Source organism: Protopterus annectens, chromosome 1.part1 (assembly GCF_019279795.1).
Source record: "Protopterus annectens isolate FY-2018-M chromosome 1.part1, PAN1.0, whole genome shotgun sequence".
Classification (NCBI taxonomy): Eukaryota; Metazoa; Chordata; order Ceratodontiformes; family Protopteridae; genus Protopterus; species Protopterus annectens.
In genome coordinates, this window is record NC_056726.1 from 1,934,562,405 (window position 1) to 1,934,581,042 (window position 18,638).

Sequence of the window (18,638 nt, forward strand, 5' to 3'; positions counted from 1 at the left end):
TAATATGGAACAAGGATATGTATTGAATAACCCTAGATGTTAAGAGCTTATATACATCAATAAGACATGAAGATGGGTTACAATCCCTGTTCTATTTTTTAGGTGATGGTCCTTTGACTAATTATATTGTTGAATTAGTACATTTTTGTTTGACAAATATTTTTTTTACATTTAATAATGGCATTTTCAGACAGAAACAGGGTACAGCAATGCGGGACCTTTTGCTCTCATGTACACAAATTTGCTAATGGCTCGTTATGAAATAGAATGTTTTTATAAACATGTCTTTATGAAAGAAATATGTCAAACATTATTATTGATACATAGATGATTTGATTTTCATCTGTGAAGGTGTTCAGGAAGAAGTTTTACAGTTTGTTTCAGACTTACAAGACAACACATATAATTTATTGTTGGATGGATTACAGCATGGTAAAAGAGCGACATATTTAGATCTAACCCATTGTGGGTTAGACAGTGGGGAAATCTATACTGGAGTGTATAGAATGTTTTTGGATGGGAGTCAATACCTGCATGCCATCAGTTGTCAGCCCCCCCCCCCATCTTTTGGCAGCATTATCTTCATTATCTTATGGTGAATTTTTAACGTTATCTAGAATTTGTAATGATAAGGAAAATGTGTTAAGTGAAATAGACAAATCTGCTAGTATGTTTCAAAAGAGTGGATATAATGTGGAAATAATAAATAAAGCTATACAAAATGTTGCACAGTTTAGAGCAAATGGAGAATTAATTAAAACAAATACAAGGAAAAATAGTAAAATTTATAATAATAATTGGGATGAAAAGAAAGAACTAATGTATTTTGTAACTACTTATAATATTAAAAGAGAAAAGATCTGTGGGGTATTGAAATATTATTGGAATTTTCTTTTGGGTGACAAGAGATTTATGTAGGGTATTAGACAAACTAACTTACATGTGATACAGACCTGGTAGAAACTTAAAGACATGTTAGTACATGGGCATTTCGTATTACCGTGTATTAATATTAGTAATTTACCTGTTACTTTTGGAACTTTTTGTTGTAATAATTGCTCTGTTTGAGCATGTGGCAAGTTCTTCTGAGTATATTAATAAGATTACATTTATACCCAGGGGACTGTTTTCTTGCAAAAGCAATGGGATTATTTATGTTTTAAAATGTCTATGTAAGCTTTTCTATATAGATGAGACAAAAAGAATGTTTAAAATGAGAATGATGGAACATATTAGGGACATCAAAAATCAGAAAGAATATAAAATTGTAGCTTCTCATTTTAAAGATAAACATAACAGTGATTTTTATTGTTACAGGGTAGTGTTTTAGAACAGATAAACTTGAAAGGTGAAGATGATATTTTTCTTAAGTAATAACTTTTGTATAAAGAGTCTATTTTCATCTTGAAGTATAATACATTAATTCCCACAGGTTTAAATTGTGAAGTTACTTGGAGGTGTTTTATTTAATTGCATAATAAAATAATTGTTTTATTTAGTTTGTATATAAGGAACTGGTTTTGTGATAAATTTTATTACTCCTTGAAGGTCTTTGACTGAGGCACTAGAGAATAAACCTTTTTTTGATCTGTGGCAGTGGTTTTGCTTTATTCGCATGCAAAAGGAATGCTTGCAGATGCAGTCAAAACACAAATAAGCTTTGCAAACACTTAACAGGATGCCTGGCATATATACAACAATTAAGCTCTACTTTCATAAAACAAAATAGAAATAATAAGCAGTTTTTCAGTTAATAACTTGATAGCTCTCAAAGCATATAGGAGTTCTGACCAGCAGTTTCAGTTCAGCACCATCAAATAACTCAGCAGTTAACAGTAATAACCAGATAAATCAGCAATTAATAGCAATTATAAGACAGTCATGCATATAAGTACCAGTAAAAATGTGCCACTGCTCTACTTACATGCTGTGTATGCACAACAAACGGGGGGTGTTAAAGAAGCTACAGGATGGAAAATGAATGTGTTAGGTAGTTTAGAAATGGTTTAAAGATGGCACCCTAGGAGGGGACTGACTAATGAAGGTAATTGGGGGGGTGGGAGTAGCAGACAGGGTGAATGGAGTAGAGAGCAACCAGAACAGGATTAGCCAGTAACTTATGGGTCCCTCCCAAACAGGGAGAAGAGCTGAAAAGGTATCTGTTTAAGGTGAGTAATAAGCTTAAAAATATCAGTATCTAACAAAAGATTAATCCAAGTAACTCTGGAATACTTTAAATAATTATCACTGCAAGCACACAACAGGGTTGTTGGATAGTTAGTTAGTTGTGATTAGTATAGAGACAATGCTGAAAGTGAAAGTAAAAATGTACTAATTTAAATAGTAAATGCTTGGGACTGGATGACTCTGTGTGTGTGTGTGTGTGTGTGTGTGTGTGTGTGTGTGTGTGTGTGTGTGTGTGTGTGTGTGTAAGGCTGATTCAAGGTATTATGGCCCATTCTAGTGGCAATTGGCTGGAACCCTTCACTAATGTTGTGCATACATCTTTTAAATCTTAAATCTTTACAAAACCTAAGTTATAATTCTCCTTTTACAACAGCTGTAGGGTGTCAGGTCGTTGCTTCCTAGAAGTTTTATTTAGTTAAGGTAGCCAGCTTCAGTGGATAAAGCAGGGAGTCACGCTGGAAAATATTAAGATAGAACCAAACACCCTAATACTGGGTGATTTTAACTACCCTGCCATTAACTGGGAAAACTACTCATGTCCCAACACCTTTGCGCAACGGTTCTTGGAATTCATAAATTCCAATGCCCTGGATCAACTAATGCATAGTCCCACCAGGGGCTCCAATATCCTAGACCTGGTCATTACCAACATGGGAAATCAATGCTCCATACCTATGGTCACCCCCTCGTTAGTCAGGTCTGACCATAAGCTAATCACCCTTAACATCCACATCCTACCCCCACCCTCCAGTAAAGAAACGACCATAAAACACTTCTCCAAAGCCAACTTCATACTACTCAAGTCAGAAGTGACAAACTCCATGACACCCATGCAAACGGGAACTGAAAGTTCAACTGCTGAATCCTACACTAAGGCACTGTACGAGCACATCCACTCATGCATGAATCGTGCCATCCAAATAGAACCAAAATGCTCTCATCCAAAAAAAGGAAGACAATCTGGTGGTCCCCTGCCATAAACAAACTTTACAACAAAAGGAAGAAACTTTTACAGAAAAGAAGAAAATCCCAGGATGCAAAAAACTCCCTTACTAGCCTCAGTAAGAAACTGAGATGCCTCATAAAATCCTCCAAAGCTAGTTACAAAAATAAAATTGCCAAAGATTCCAAAGACAACCACAAAGCATTCTATAACTATATCAATGGCAATGCTCAGATCTGCTCTGAGCTAAAACAGAATGGCATTAAATATACTGATCCGAAGGATATTGCCAATATCCTGGCAGATCGATTCACTGCCAACTTCACCCCCCCCTCACCCCCTAAATGGCCCATCTCAATACCGGAAGATTGCCAAATTCCAGTAATAATAATTGTTATGGCTAGGCTTGTATAGGCCCTAGGGCTGATAGCCTAGTACCAATCTATGAACCTATGAACCAACACCTTTGCCCAACGGTTCTTGGAATTCATAAATTCCAACACCCTGGATCAACTAATCCATAGTCCCACCAGGGGCTCCAATATCCTAGACCTGGTCATTACCAACATGGGAAATCGATGCTCCACACCTATGGTCACCCCCTTGTTAGTCAGGTCTGACCATAAGCTAATCACCCTTAACATCCACATCCCCCCCCCCCCAGTAAGGAAACCTCCATAAAAAACTTCTCCAAAGCCAACTTCATGCTACTCAAATCAGAAGTGACAAACTCATGACACCCATGCAGACGGGAACTGAAAGTTCAACTGCTGAATCCTACACTAAGGTACTGTATGAGCACATCCACTCATGCATGAATAGCGCCATCCCAAATAGAACCAAGATGCTCTCATCCAAAAAAAGGAAGCCAATCTGGTCGTCCTCTGCCATAAACAAACTTTACAACAAAAGGAGGAAACTGTTGCAGAAAAGAGGAAAATCCCAGGATGCAAAAAACTCCCTTACCCGCATCAGTAAAAAACTGAAATCCCTCATAAAATCCTCCAAAGCTAGTTATGAAAATAAAATTGCCAATGATTCCAAAGACAGCCACAAGGCATTCTATAACTATGTCAAGAATCTAAATGGCAATGCTCAGATCTGCTCTGAGCTAAAACAGAATGGCATTAAATATACTGATCCCAAGGATATTGCCAATATCCTGGCAGATTGATTCTGTGCCAACTTCACCCCCCTCTCACCCCCTAAATGACCAATCTCAATACCAGAAGATTGCCAAATTCCGGTAATAACAGCCACACAGGTAAAAAACACACTCTCAAAAGCTAAGAATACAGCATCCATGGGACCAGATGACATCCCGGGCTGTGTACTACATAAACTACACTATGAACTGGCACCTCACCTAAGTGTCATGTTTAATCATAGCCTCACCTCAGGTTTTGTGCCCACTGAGTGGCACAGAACTACATTTATCCCACTCCATGAGGGGGGATCCACCTTGGATCCCGGAAACTACTGTCCCATCAGTCTGACGAGCCTTATCTGCAAGGACATGGAGTGTATTATCATGGAACTTATAAGCAAAGACATCGGCAACCTTCAAACACTGTACCCCACCCAGTTTGGGATGGTGAAGGGCCGATCTTATCTCCTGAACCTGATTGACTTCTTCAAATCAGTCTCCAGAGCCATGGACAAGGGTAAGGTAGTCCACACAGCCTATCTAGACCTTGACAAGGCCTTTGACACCATCCCCCATTCTGGAATCATAGATAAACTTACTAAGCAGGGCATTAATCCCAACGTCACCCAATGGGTTGCTAACTGGCTTACTGATAGAACCCACACTGTAAAAGTAGCCAACTCCAAATCCAGCTCCAGACAAGTGAAAAGTAGAGTACCTCAGGGTTCAGTTCTGGGACCGCTCTTATTTAACATCTACTTCTCTGAAGTACAGGCCAACACTAAGGGACTCTGGCTAACAAAGTTTGCAGATGACTGCAAACTGGGAACCATTATTGAATCCCCAAATGATGTGGATAATCTACAAAAGGGCCTTACAGAAACAGATGCTTGATGCCAGAGCCATGGGCTCAAGCACAATGCCAAGAAATGTATAGATATCCCCTTTGGGAAAAAACATGTACCCATGAATTACCATATAGGTGGCAGTACACTAAACACCAAAAGTGTGATAAGAGACTTAGGGACACAGGTGGACAGTGGTCTCACCTTCGATAACCACATCGCCACAACAGTCAGGAAATCCTTCTATGTGGCACACCTCATCACTAAGGGCTTTTCGTCCAGAAAAAAGGAGGTCATTGTCCCACTGTACTCATCCCTCATTGGACCCATTATAGAATACAATGCCCCATTTGGTATGTACCTCTCAAGACATCTACAACAACTAGAAAGGCCACAGAAATACCTCACTAAAAGAATCACAGACCTAAAGCAGATGCCCTGTGCTGACCACCTTAAGAAACGCCAGCTATACACTGTCGCATATTGCCTACTCAAAGGCGATCTCTGCTTAACATACAAGGCCATGTTAAACCCAGAGCTGTTGGACATGCTACACTTAAAGAAATCCCAATCCCTCAGAGCCACACGCTCCAAGGATCTAAACCTTGTCATCACAATAAACAAAACATGCTGGAGGGATAGGTTCCTGACCCAGAGACTCCCCAGACTCTGGAATAGATTGCCCATACATGTCAAGTAGACTGCCTCTTTGGCCCTCTTCAAAAGAACCTTGACGACCGGATGGGAGAAAGGAAATTCACCCCGGGGAACACGTCAATCGCCCTGCTAGACAGGGGTCCAGGGAAGTAAATAGTGTGGGAAGAAATAGCCAGGGAATTGTTATGGCTAGGCTTGTGTAGGCCCTAGGGCTGATAGCCTAGTACCAACCTATGAACCTATGAACCTATGAACCTATAAAGAAACCCATGCAAACTATTACAACAGAAACCCATGCAAACTGTTACAACAGAAAAGTTGTAGGGTGTCAGGTCCTTGCTTTCCAGAGGTTTTATTTAGTTAAGATAGCCAGCTTCAGTCAATAAAGTAGATTGTGTTTTATGCAGTTAATCCCAGGTGGGGGGTCACAAAGGAAAGAAACAGAAGTTACTGTTGTGCTAGGAATTGCCAAATACTGTGGATAACGAGTGATGAGACTGGGGTGGGGGAGTGCATAAATCATTTTTGCTTATGGACCATTTCTGGCTAACTTTGTGATGTGTTAATCTGAGGTGTGCATCTTGAGAATTCTGTCATGCTGTGTACAATAAAGTGCTCATAAATAGGGAACAAGCAAGGTAGGATGTTTGGTCAATAAGCAATGCATAAGCAAGATAATGGTGGGTTAATAACATATGAAGCCAAGAGTACCACCCATAAGATTGATATGAAAAAAAATATACTCTCTGACATACTTGTGGATTTGAACCCTTGACACTATGCAAAAAACAGTCTATAGTCCTAAGTATTATATAAACATGCAACAGTGACATAAGAATAACGTAAGTGAGGATGTAGGCATCCTGCTTCATTGTAGTAATGAGATTTGTAACACCCCACCAGCAGTACATTTCATCCTGCAGCTTTTCAACATAGAGAAGAAACTGCCTCCTTTTAGTGTTATCAGTCTTCTACAGTACAGTGGAGCTAAGCACATTTGCTCAACAATGACTATACTATTGCAGCTAAAAATAAAATCTTCTCTTTCTTTCCTTAGGACATGAAATGTCATTTACAGGCATTTACCACTGGTGCTCAATGCCATGCATTGCCCAGTTGCTGATGACACAAACTGAAGGTTTTTCTGTGAGCCATCAATAGCTGTGAGTGTTGTGTCTGATTCTATTTTTGACTGGATTAAACATACGAAAAAGTGATGATAGGACAGTGGATAAAATGGGGGGATGGGGGACCAGTGTGTAGTGCACAAGGGGTAGAATAGAGGAATATACAGGATGGTGGTGGTGGAACAGCATCATACCTATCCACTTCTTCATAAGACAAATATATACTTGTAGCAATAATTCAATAATTATGACTAGTTACCACATCAGGGGTGGGTGACAGCAAATGAATGATAAGGCCAGTTGGACCAAACCAAAAACCACCTTATTCCTAAGCACCTTCCTCAATATCCCTCTCTCTGTGTCCAAAAAATAAATAAATAAATAAAAATGGACAGCTGCCCCCCCCAAAAAAAATAATATAATATAATATATATATATATATATATATATATATATATATATATATATATGTGTGTGTGTGTGTGTGTGTGTGTGTGTGTGTGTGTGTGTGTGTGTGTGTATATATATATATATATATATATATATATATATATATATATATATATATATATATTATTTTTTTTTGGGGGGGCAGGTGTCCATTTTTATTTATTTATTTATTTTTTGGACACAGAGAGAGGGATATTGAGGAAGGTGCTTAAGAATAAGGTGGTTAGGTAGGGTAGGCTGTGTAGCAGTGGTAGACATACAAGACATTGGGTTGAAACTATTTAAATCCATGTGTATATAAGCCTCACATTTCTGCAGGTTTGCACTCAGTTTACTGGAGCTGTTCAATGTCTGACAACTTTAGCCAGAGTTCTGGAGTGCATCTGCACTGAAATCTAAGGCATCAACTGAAAAAAAATGAAAACAAATATATATTTTAAACCATCACTGCACTTTAACTATATTTAATTTAATTACTGCTTCATTTTTGTTGTTTGTGACTGTTTTTTACTCTACATTTTGAAGTTGTGTTTCATTGTCTTATATAGCATAGGCTAGATTCAGACCTGCTGAATCTAATCTGTTTGGTATCACTGTTCTCTTAAAGCAGCCACCTTACATTAAGAGGAACTCCCTGCATTATTGTGGCAGAAGTGTGTAGCCCAGGACTATCTGAGTTGGGATTAGGAATTGCTGGAGAAAGGCTCAGTTTGGGGCTTTCCCATTGGTAGTTGTATTAAAAACTGTTCAAATTCACCTGTATATAAGCCTCACATTTGTACATTGTTGTGCACCATGCAACTGGGTTTAGGAGTGCCCTGTATAGATGCAAATGCCTGGGAGCATTATTTTTCCCTAGAGGTCTTCCAGTAGAATCCTTCAAACTTCACTGTTGAGCATAGGGTGACTCAGTCACACTCTAAGCAATGTTCTCGCACTCATCATCCACAACCTACTATAATCCATTGCCTTTGCTACTCCAAGTCAAAATAGTCCACTGGTTAAGCCAAATTCCTAAGTCCAGCTAGCTCACTTACTTCCCAAATACCACAGTCAGAAAAATGCTGCCACAATGGACAGACAGTTTCCCATCATTTCTCCTGCCAGGTTGATTGATATGGGCATCTTGAGGCAATGTAATGATCGCTTCATGTATACCTACGATAATTTGCTCCAAAAGCAAAATAACACCCTATGTGGAAATACAAATACACTGTGGAAATTGAGTCAATTCTCTCACGTAAAAACAAACTAGACATCTAACAGGTTGTCAACACACATGCTTCAACTCTCACACAAACATCACCTCTCACACAAAATAAGGTCATGGCACATAAACCCTCATATGCAGAAGTACTTATTAAAAGACTACCAAAAGAACAGAGTCATCCCCAACTGCACATCACCCACACTCACCACTAAGCAAAAAGACACCACTATACATATCAACACACAGACCTATGTCTCAAGAAATAAGACCTAAGGCAAGACACATCACATGTCTTGGTCATAGGTGACTCCATAGTGGGACACACAGATGCCCACCTCACCAGACTGAACATGGAGGTCACTGTTAGCTGCATATCAGGTGCCAGGATCCAACAAGTCATGCACGCACTCAAGTCACTCAACACAAGTACCATTATGGCTCTGTCATAGTCTATGTTGGAGTGAATGACTTGAGATGTACCTCTCTGGACTATATGAAGATAGACATGATGGAACTTTCTAAATATGTTTCCCAGGGAGGTATGTCCCTAGCCCTAAGCAGTATCCTATCCTCACCCAGGATGATGCCAAAATATAAACAAAAAAATATTGACTTCAACAATTGGCTTAGCTTCTGTTGACCGTCCAGGGGGATCTAGTATCTGTCAACCTGGGAGGATATTACAGACAGATCTCATTGCTCTGCAATAGATGGTTTGCACCTGTCCCCTCTAGGCTTTCAGATACTGGCAAAGGTCCTTGCCTGCCCCATATTGGTTTGTTTGGGCAATGTCAAAACAACAAATTTTCCAATTAAACAAAATTTAATCGAGACAAACTCAGAGTCATGCTGCTTAATGCTAGGAGTTTAAACATGAAACTGCACTCCCTGGAAGCACTCCTCACCTTGGAGCATGCTGACATCTGTGCAGTTACTGAGACATGGGTCAAGGCCACTGAGAGCATTCCAGCCATGCAAGGCTACAATGCCTTCCACATGTTCACACCTCAAAATGAGCATGAAGAAACCAAAGGTGGAGGTGTATCCATCTTCATTAAAACCAAATACACTTTGGCACTGATCAAATGGCATGACTCTTCCCAACTACTCCATGTCCAATTAGTTATTTGGAAAGTACCATACCACATCATTGCTAGCTATAGATCTCCTACCATGAACCAGGATAAGTACACCATCTACCTCAATTTACTGGAATCCCTTGCCATCCAGCCTAACACCTTAGTCATGGGAGATTTCAACTATATTAACATAAACTGGAGTAAATACATGAGCAAAACCACACTCACCCAGAGGTTCCTGGACTTTGTTAATACAAAGGCTCTGGAACAGATAGTCTGTACCCCCACTAGGGGCTCTAATGTTCTGGACATAGTACTAACCAACATTGGGGAGGTGTCACTATACTTCCCTATGCATGATGCCCTCCCGGGTTAGGTCAGGCCACAAATCAGTCTCATTTGAAGTAACTACTGGAACTGATTCCCTTACAGGAACAAAAATTATAAAAAAGACTTCACCAAAGCTAAGTACAGCCTACTAAACTGTGGTATAAAATGCTTCATACCACCTGCAATAACAGACATCAATGAACACTATGCAGAAGTGTATGCGAATGCCCTGTACAAACACATAAGTGACTGCATAAACTCTGCTGTACCGGACAGGATTTTCCGGTAAAAACAAGCCACTGTGGTGAACTTCAGGTATAAACAGATTATATAACAAGAGGAATAAACTGTTGTCCAAAAGCAAGAGGGATATCACTCTGCAGGGAAAGAGTTCCCTCCTAAGCCTAAACAAGAAAATCATAAATCTTGTAAAGTCTTTTAAAGTAAATTACAAAACTAAAATCACATCCCTAACCAAGGATAGTCATAAGGCATTTTTTAACTACATATGAATTCTAAAAGGGAATGCCCAGCTGTGTGCTGAAATGGTTGTAGATGGGATAATTCATACTACACTGGAAGATATCACCAACCTGCTAGCTGACAGATTCAGCACAAACTTCACCCACCTCCCCATCCCCACCTACCATATCCCAAAGCATAGCTGACACCAGCCCTCTGCCAGCATCTCTAGAGAACAGGTCATCTCTGTGCTTACCACGGCCAAATACATGGCCTCAATGGGACCAGAAAATATCTCAAGTTGTTTACTAAACAATCTAAAACAAGACCTAGTCGACCCACATGGTGTTCTCTTTAATCATAACTTGGAAACTGGCTATGTTCCTGCAGGATGGAGGACAGCAATAGTAATCCCCCTGCACAAAGGGGAGCCATCAACTGACCCTGGGAATTACAAACTCATAAGTCTAACTAGCCTCATCTGCAAGGGCATGGAAAGAATTATCAAGGACCTTATCAACAAGTATATAGGTGACCTACAAATGCTGGCCCCACCAAATTTGGCTTTTTAAGGGTAGATCATGCTTATTAAACCTAGTAGAATTCTTTGAGAATGTCAGCAAAGCCATGACCAAAGGTAAGACAATGCACACAACCTATCTTGACCTTGCCAAGGCTTTTGACACAATTTCCCACTCTGGCATCATTATGGAACTCTCTCAGCTATGGATTACTCTTTATGTTACTAGATGGTAGCCAACTGGCTCACTGACAGAACACACTCTGTCAGAACTGGTGACTCCATTTCCACCAGTAGACTCATCACCAGTGGGGTACTACAGGAGTCTGTGCTGAGCATCTTACTGTTAAAGATTTATTTCCCAGAAGTCTAGGCCAAAGTAGACAGCATCTGCCTCACCAAGTTTGCTGATGATTCAAACTGGAAGCAATCACTGAGTCCCTCAACAATGTCAATATATTACAAGAAGGGTTAACACAAACAAATGATCTAACATGAATGGTCTAAAACTAAATGCAAAAATGCATTATTATTCCCTTTGGCAAAAGAGAATTCCCTACAAATTACAATATTGACAGCACCCCCTCCCCCCGAGTTCCAACCCAGTGGTGCAAGACTTGGGAATACAGGTTGATAGCAAGCTGAACTTCAACCACCAAGTTTCCACAGTGGTAAGAAAAGTCTTCCATGTAGTGCACCTCATAAGGAAGAGCATAGCATCCAGGTCAATGGATGTTATAACTCCACTGTACTCGACCCTTATCAGACCACTACTAGAGTATAATGCACCCTTTTCCATGTACCTCATCATCAGACACCTGCAGCAGCTGGAGAGATCTCAAAGATTTCTCACTAAGAAAATGCAGGGACTCCAAACCATGACTTACGTGGACAGGCTGAAAGCCTATCACTTTACTCTGTATCTTACAGGCTGCTGAGAGATGGCTTGTGCCTGGCCTATAGGGCAATCCCCACCCCTGCCCTAATAGAAATGCTAAATATCTGCAAGTCAAATGGTACAAGAGTCACTCACTCTAGGGATCTCAACCAAGCATGTGATATTAACAGAACATGTTGGAGAGACAGATTTGGAATGTATCTTAGTAAACATATCAAGCAGTTGGAAAGACCTCAAAGATTCCAGCCAAAAAGATCATGATCTTAAATGATTTGAGTTACCAAGAGAGACTGGAGGCCTTATCCCTCTATTGAGTGTTCTATAAACCTCTTAGGGGTGATATGTGCCTTGCCTTCTCGGCTGTTGGGTATCTGGAAGTACAAGACCTCTTATGTCCTAACAATTCAAACAGTTAAGTGAATATCAGAACAAAAGATCTGAACCAGCTTCAGTAAATAAACAAATCACAGTAGAGAGAAAGATGGAATTTCACACAGTGACTACTTCTTCTATGGAACAAACTGATATAGCAATGTGGTACACTATTTTCTTTTAAAAACAAATTTGACAGTTGGGTGGGTATTCATTAATTCACCCCTGGTATAACTGGCTGATGCTACTTAAAAAAGGAGGAAAATTCTATGGGTGGGTATGGGCAAGTTGTAAATGGCCACATGGCTAAATTGCCTTCATACATCTGATAATTTTATCTATAAATATATGAGTCAATAGGTTTTGGATGCTTAGTATTCCTGTGGAGGACATAGGATTACAAACTATTACAATAAAGTATGGGATAGACATAAGTAAAAACAGAATAAATACAACCTAAATGCAAGAATATAAATGACATCTATTTTTCAGTCTAGATAACAAGGCATGTGCAAGTTAACCATGAAGTAAGAAATGTAGAGAATAAGTAAGCTGGGTGGTCCTACCTTATAGATAAAGTTTATGTCTGGTTTCCTCTTTATCCAGAAAGGATATTGTAAGAAGTACTAATGTTTTCAGCCTTGAGATTAATCTTTTTCTTTCAGCTGTTCCCATTAGGGGTCACCACAGTGGATCATCTGTTTCCATTTCTTCCTGTACTCTGCATCTTGCTCTGTCACACCAACCACCTGCATGTCCTCTCTCACCACATCCATAAACCTTATCTTAGGCCTTCCTCTTTTCCTCTTACCTGGCAGCTTCATCTTTAACATCCTTTTCCCAATATACCCAGCATCCCTCCTCAGCACATGTCCAATCCAACGCAATCTCACCTTTCTGGCTTTGTCTACAAACCATCCAACCTGGGCTGACCCTCAAATATACTTATTCCTAATCCTGTCTACCCTCGTCACACCCAGTGCAAATCTTAACATCTTTATCTCTGCCACATCCAGCTCTGACTCCTGTCTTTTTGTCAATGCCACTGTCTCCAACCCATATAACATAGCTGGTCTCACTACCCTCTTGTAGACCTTCCCTTTCACTCTTACTGGTACTCCTCTGTCACAAATCACTCCTGACACTCTTCTCCACTCACTCCACCTTGCCTGTACTCCCTTCTTCACCTCTCTTCCACACTCGCCATTACTCTGAACTGTTGATCCCAAGTATTTAAACTCATCCACCTTCACCAGCTCTACTCCCTGCATCCTCACCATTCCTCTGTCCTCCCCCTCATTCACACACACAAACATTCTGTCTTACTCCTGCTGACCTTCATTCCTCTCCTCTCTAGAGCATATCTCCACCTCTCCAGGCTCTCCTCAACCTGTTCCCTACTCTCACTAAATTCTCATAATGTTGCTAACCTTATTCTTCAGGGCTTGCATTCCATTTTATTCCTTTTTCTGATTCCAGAACTAAAGGAAAGAAAATTCTTAAACAGGTTGTACCATTAGAAGTAATATGCAATAGTGTCAGTATAGTGAGGTTTGTGTTTCCTATGTAATAAATAACTGCATACAGTATATTTTCATATTTATGTGACTGCAGAAGGAAATAACTACTGTGTATTTTTTTAATTTTTTTGTCATACTTGAGCTATCAAAGTGCTAAGACATTTATAAGCTCTGCTTGTATCAACAAACAAATCTCAGGTAAGCTAGTTATAATGACTGTTTTTAATGTGCAGCAGCAGGTATTTCTATACACTTGAGCAGTGCTTCAATATCTGTGTTTCAGATTTCCATTTTTACTGACAAGTGAAACTGTTTGTCATAAAATGTGAACAATGGTTGTCTCAAAGAAGCTAATCATTAGTGGGGTAATTATATGGTAGCTTTGTAGAAAGATACAATAGAGCTAATTGTAAGCTGACTTCATTGGCATACCTCATCATTATCCCCTGATGTATTATTCCCCTTTGTTGCTCGCTCATCAGCTGCAACATCAGTGCAAATACATTTCCTTAATTTTTGCCTGTTCATGATTTTTACATTCATATTATCTGGTTACAGAAAAGAAGGACCCTACTTGACCTACATTTAATATAATTACACATACAGACACTGTGATAGATGTAATAACCCTTAAGGTTTTCCTTAACTTCCTTAATTTCTTATCTTCTTGACTCAAAGCAGACATATTCCAGGATGTCCTAAACAACCTTTCTGAAAGAAATCATACATGTTAATGGTCTTATTTGACAACTCTTGCTTTTTGGTGTGAAACCTTCATTTTATATAATTTTCACAGAAGTGCACATTAGCTTTTTATCTGTTGAAGTAGCTATCATTTTTGATATTAGTTTTGCCCATAGCAACGTTGTATTAGCAAATTAGAAAACTTTTATTGCCCATACCTTACTTTACTAAACTACTATTGCTGACTGTGAAACAGCTAAAAAAACAAAGAAGTGATGCATGTGATTGTAATGGTTTTTTCTGAGTGAAACACAGGCACCAAGCATGATGCTTAAGTGTGTTGTGTATTGCGTGTGTGTGTGTGTGTGTGTGTGTGTGTGTGTGTGTGTGTGTGTGCATGCATGTCAGGCCTTCCAAAAGGACAGCAAATGACTTTTGTAAGTACTGTGTCATGCTATATATATTCCTACTGCAAACATGGTTGCTAAGGTGACTGCATAGTGCTCTCAGCGGTGTCAGTGTTGGATGTATGCAAGGAATGCAAAATAATATTAAAAAAAATAAATCATACAATAGAAAACAAATTTGTTGTTGCTAAATGACAGAGAATTTCTCTACTAAGACAGCATTAATCATATGCCAGTACAGGTTCAGGAGATGCAATGTGTCCACTAGATCATAAAGCACTTTGCTACTGCTCTTGCGCATGTATCTCTTGCACTCTCATGGTAATTTAACAAATGATAGAATATCCTGCATGAGCCTGCTGCAGCAGAATGGATCAACTGGTAGAAGACACAGCAAGGTCATTGCCATGGGCTGGTGTGGTAATGCCCAAGTTCAACATCCATTGAAGGAGTAAGTAAGGAGAAGTATATCCATACTTGAAGAACTCCCGTACGCATGTGCAATAGTTCTCAGGAAATGACATGCTCATAGGTTCATACGTTCATAGGTAGGTACTAGTCTATTGGTCCTAAGGCCTATATAAGCCTAGCCAAAAGGTGCCCTGGCTTTTGCCACCCAAGAAAATTATTTTCCTATACCCCTGTCAAGCAGAGCCATAGAAGTGATCCCCGGGGTGAATTTCCTATCTCCCATCCAATCATCAAGATTTTTCTTGAAGAGTGCTAATGAGGAGCTTTGTTTGATATAGATAGGTAGTTTGTTCCAGAGTATGGGAAGTTTCTGGGACAGGAACCTATCCCTCCAGAATGTTCTGTTTATTGTGGTGACAAGGTTTAGGTCCCTAGACAGTGTAGCTCGGAGGAATTGGGATTTGTTTATGTGGAGCATGTCCAACATCTCTGGGTTTGATATAGCTTTGTATGTTAGGCAGAGATCACCTCTGAGTAGGTGATATGTGACAGAGTAAAGCTGGAGTGTTTTTGAGACAGTCTGCGTAGGGCATCTGTTTGAGGCTGGTAATCCTCTTTGTGAGGTATTTCTGTGGCCTTTCCAGTTGTTGTAGATGTCTTGTGAGGTACATACCAAAAGGGGCGTTGTACTCTATAATGGGTCTAATGAGTGATGAGTAGAGTGGAACAATGACATCTTATTTCCTGGATGAGAAACCTTTTGTGATGAGGTGTGCCATGTAGAAGGATTTCCTGACTACTGTGGCGATGTGATTATCAAAGGGGAGACTACTGTCCACCTGTGTCCCAAGGTCTCTTATCATGATTTTTGTATTAAGTAGACTACCGCCTATGTGGTAGTTCATGAGTACAGAGTTTTTACCAAAAGGGATGACAATGCACTTTTTGGCATTGAGCTTGAGGCCATGGCTTTGACACCAGGCATCTGTCTCAGTGAGGCCCTTTTGTAGGATGTTCACATCATTAGGAGATTTAATTATGTCTCCTAGTTTGCAGTCATCTGTAAACTTTGTTAGCCAAAGACCTTCTGTGTTAGCCTGTACTTCAGAGAAGTAGATACCAAACAGGAGAGGACCTAGGACTGAATCCTGTAGTACTCCACTTGTCACTGGTCTGAAGTTGGATTTAGAGTCTGCTACTTTCACAGTGTGGGTTCTGTCAGTGAGCCAGTTGGCAACCCATCTTGTGACATAGGTATTTATACCTAGTTTACTGAGTTTGTCTATAATTTCAGAGTAGGGAATGGTGTTGAAAGCCTTGGCGAGATCTAGATAGTCTATGTGTACCACCTTACCCTCATCTACGGCTTTGGTGACCGCTTCAAAGAAGTCTTTCAGGTTTAGGAGACATGATCTGCCTTTTACAAACCGGAACTGGGTAGGGTCCAGAGTTTGCAGATTCCCAATGTCATTGTTTATAATTTCCATGATGATACGCTCCATAGTCTTGCAGACCAGGCTCATCAGGCTAATGGGGCGGTAGTGCCTGGGGTCCATGGTAGCTCCCCTTTGTGGAATGGGATAACTGTTGCTGTGTGCCATTCATTGGGCACAAAGCCTGAGGTGACCCTATGATTGAAAATGGTACTTAGGTGGGGTTCCAGCTCGTTCTGTAGTTCATGTAGAACACAGCCTGGGATGTTGTCAGGTCCCATGGATGCTGTGTTCTTGGCTTTGGAAACTGTGTTTTTTACCTGTGCAGCCGTGACTACAGGTACTTTCCATTCTTCCAGTATAGAGATGGGCCCTTTAGGGGACGAGAGAGGGGTAAAGTTAGCACTGAACATTTCTGCCAGGATGTTGGTAATATCAGTTGGTTCTGTATATTTAGTGCCATTGTGCTGTAACTCAGAGCAGATCTGAGTGTTGCCATTTAGCTTTTTGACATAGCTATAGAATGCTTTGTGGTTGTCTTTAGAATCAGTGGCAATTTTGTTTTCGTAACTAGCTTTGGAGGATTTTATCAGGGATCTCAGCTTCTTACTGAGGCTGACCATGGAGTTCCTCCAATCACGCGATTTTACTCTTTTTTTGCAACAGTTTCTTTCCTCTGTTGTAGAGTTTGTTTATAGCAGGATACTACCAGACTGGCTTCCTTTTTTTGGAGGATAGCATCTTGGTTCTGTTAGGGATTGCATGATCCATGCACTCGTATAAGTGCTTATAAAGTACAATTTTATAGGATTCAGCAGTCATAGCTCGATTGTCCGTCAGCATGGGTGTTGTGAAGTTTGCCACTTCTGTCTTAAGAAGTGTGAAGTTGGCTTTGGCAATTTTTTTTACGGTGGTTTCCCTAATAGGGGGTGGGATGTGGATGTCTAGGGTGATTTGCTTGTGGTCAGATCTGACCAATGAGGAATTGACATCTGGTGTGGAACATCAGTTGCCCATGTTGGTAATGACCAGGTATAGGATATTGCTGCCCCTGGTGGGGGTGTGGATAAGTTGATCCAAGGCATTGGAATTTATGAATTCCAGAAAACATTGAGCACAAGAGTTGGTACATGAGTAGTTTTCCCAGTTAATGGTGGGGTAGTTGAAATCGCCCATCATTAGGGTGTTAGGTTGTACCCTAATATTTTCCAGTGTATGAAGAATTGAGGAGTGGGAATCCTGGAGCATGGTGGGGGATCTGTAGCAAGCTACAATTTGCATTGTGGTCTTGCCCAGAGTTAGATGCACTTGGATAATCTCAGAGGCATTATGCTGAGCAACTAGCCTGGAGGTGTGGATATCCTTAATGAATACGGACATGCCTCCACCTTTAGTGCTTCTGTCCAGGTTAGGTGGCCCAAATGTGTGGTATGAATTATAGCCTGGCAATGCAGGGGTGCTCTCTGGAGCCTTGAACCAGGTCTCTGTCATTGCACAGATGCTGATGTTCTCCATTTTAAGGAGTGCCTCGAGTGAGTGCATTTTGAGGTTTAGACTTCTAGCATTAAGTAGCATTACCCTCAGATTTTGCTTGCTTGTACCAGTTACGGTGGTGAATTTGTCATTTGAATCTTGCCTAAAAAAGGCACTATAGGGGTGGCAAGAGCCTTAGCCAGTATCCGGAATCCCAAAGGCGACAGGTGCAGGCCATCTCTGGCAAAGCATCATGGTTTGTCGATAATGTCATCCCAGGCAGGCAGATACTGGATCCCCTTAGAATGACACCAGAAGTTTAGCCAATTGTTGAAGTCAATCATTTTGTCCTTGTACTGTGGTATCATTCTGGGTGATGGCAGTATGCTACTCAGCGCTGGTGTCATACCTGCCTGGGCTACAAGATCAGAAAGCTCCTCCATGTCTCTTTTCATGTAGTCCAGGAAGGTACACCTCAGGTAA